Source organism: Arachis duranensis, chromosome 7, assembly GCF_000817695.3.
Source record: "Arachis duranensis cultivar V14167 chromosome 7, aradu.V14167.gnm2.J7QH, whole genome shotgun sequence".
NCBI lineage: Eukaryota > Viridiplantae > Streptophyta > Magnoliopsida > Fabales > Fabaceae > Arachis > Arachis duranensis.
The window spans coordinates 42,437,195-42,439,595 of NC_029778.3; the positions used below are offsets into that span (position 1 = coordinate 42,437,195).

General features: G+C 38.1%; 1 non-coding gene across 1 annotated transcript; it reads left to right on the forward strand.

The window, feature by feature from the left end:
• The first annotated feature begins 222 nt into the window (after positions 1-222).
• LOC127740937 (small nucleolar RNA R71) lies at positions 223-330 on the forward strand. The gene has a single exon (XR_008001793.1). It is a non-coding gene; the product is annotated as a small nucleolar RNA R71 (small nucleolar RNA).
• The last annotated feature ends 2,071 nt before the right edge of the window (positions 331-2,401 follow it).

The following is a 2,401-nucleotide window of genomic DNA, read 5'->3' on the forward strand; positions in this document are numbered from 1 at the left end:
AAGGTATTACTTGGACGACCCAGTGCACTTGCTGGTTAGTTGTGCGGGGTTGTAAAAGTGTGATTGCAATTTCGTGCACCACTCAGCAACTGTTTCAATGACATCTATGGCTTCTTCAATGGTTTTCTTCTTGTTTAAAGACCTTCCTGATGAATGATCCACAACCTTCTTTGACTCATAGGAAAGACCTTCATAGAAGATGTGAAGTTGAACCCACTCATTAAACATCTCTGGTGGGTATCTCTTTGTCAAGTCTTTAAATCTCTCCCATGCTTCATAAAGCGTCTCACCATCTTGTTGTCTAAAAGTCTGCACCTCAGTTCTTAGCCTATTGATCCTTTGAGGAGGATAAAATCTTGCTAAAAACTTGTTCACCACTTCTTCCCAATTAGTTAAGCTTTCCTTTGGGAAGGATTCAAGCCATTTGAATGCCTTGTCCCTTAGTGAAAAAGGAAACAAGAGCAACCCATAGACATCCGGGTGGACTCCATTGGACTTCACTGTGTCACAAATCCTCAAGAAGGTGGTCAAGTGTTGATTAGGATCTTCTTGAGCACCTCCTCCAAATGAACAATTATTCTGCACAAGGGTGATGAGTTAAGGTTTTAGCTCAAAATTGTTGGCATGTATGGTGGGCTTCTGAATGCTGCTTCCACAGTTTCCTGGATTAGGATTGATATAGGATCCTAAGACCCTCCTTTCTTGCCCAGCCCGGTTTGCATGGCCTTCTCTGGCATGATTATGAGCTTCATCTTCATGATTGTTCTCCAAATTCTCCTCCATGTTGGGTTCAAAGTACTCTTCCTCTTCCTCAGCACCAATAATCCTTTTTCCTCTTGCCTCCTTTCTTAATCTCCAAAGGGTTCCTTCAGGTTCTGAATCAAAGGATGTTGAAACTCCTTCTCTTTTCCCTGTCATACAACAAACAGATTGTACAACAGGAGGTATAGTGAAGATTATTCTTGTTAGAGTAATTGTTAGTGTGAGTGATGCAATTTATCAAACAGTTAGTGGGTTAGTGAGCTGGATTATGATCAACTAAGAAAAAGAGAACAGAAAATAGAGAGGGTATAGGGGATGAGGAAGAAATTAAAAATGAACTAAGGTAAATTGACTAAATAAATAAAATGAATAACGAAATAAAAAAATGCTCAATCTAGTGATCTTCTGACTTAATCATTGTTGATTCAAAATCAATCCCCGCCAACGGTGCCATAAACTTGATGCAAGAAAACTTGTCTCTCAATAAATTTCCCTTCGGCAAGTATACCGAATTGTCGTCAAGTAAAACTCACAATAGAGTGAGGTTGAATCCCACAGGGATTGATTGGTCAAGCAACTTTAGTTAGAAGAATATGCTAGTTGAGCTAAACAGAATTGAGATTGAGATGCAAAAATTTAAATAACTAGAAAGTAAATAACAGAGATTAAAGTGCAGAATCTTAAATGGGGAGTTGGGGTAATGAGCAGCAAATTAAATGGTTGAAAGTAAATAAAATGGGTAAGATCAGAAATGGGGAGATCATTGGGTTTAGGAGATGTTGCATTCTCTGGATCAAGTTCATTCTCATCTCTTCCTCAATCAATGCATTCATTAATCTCCTTTGCAATCTTAAGTGATTGGATCCCAATTCCTTGGCAATCCAATCTCTCTAAGCTTGAACAATTGCCCAGTTCCTTGATTTAATTGCTCATGGGAAGAGATGAAAGTGTGGTCACTGATTATACCACATGTATTTCCAAATCAAAGTGTTGGGAGGATTAAATGTCACAATATCCATCCAAACCCCAAATTGGTCCAACATGAGAAAGCATTTCTAGCATGATTTCTTCATCCCTTTTCCAAGGTTCAAAGGAGATCCAATTATGGAGAGTTTCTTTTCCAAGACAACTAACCAATTGAATTAAGATTGAAAGCTTTCTAGTAAGATCAAGAGAAAATAAAGAAGTAAAAGAATGAAAACTATAATTGATCCATCAAATTACAACAGAGCTCTCTAACCCAATGAAAGGGGTTTAGTTGTTCATAGCTCTAGGAATGAAAAATGGCAGAAAAGAAGAATCCATCCTAGAAGTACAGAAAAGTAAATATGCAGAGAGTAGTTCCCAAAAGTGCTAAGCTTCTCTTTAATTCAAAACTACTCCTATATATACTATTCTTCATGCTCTTCTAGTGAGTTCTTCAAGTCTTGGATGTGGGCTCTGGACCTTGAGTTAAAGCAATTCTCATCTTTAGTGGGCCCAACTTACAGAGAAATATGAATTAGGCTTGGGCATTTAGTGAGATTAACGTTGAGTAACATTTTGGGTGCGAGAACGTTAGTGGCATTCACTTTTTCCACTAACGTTCCACCCTTATATACCCACGTTAATTCCAACGTTAGTAATCTTAACGTGAATA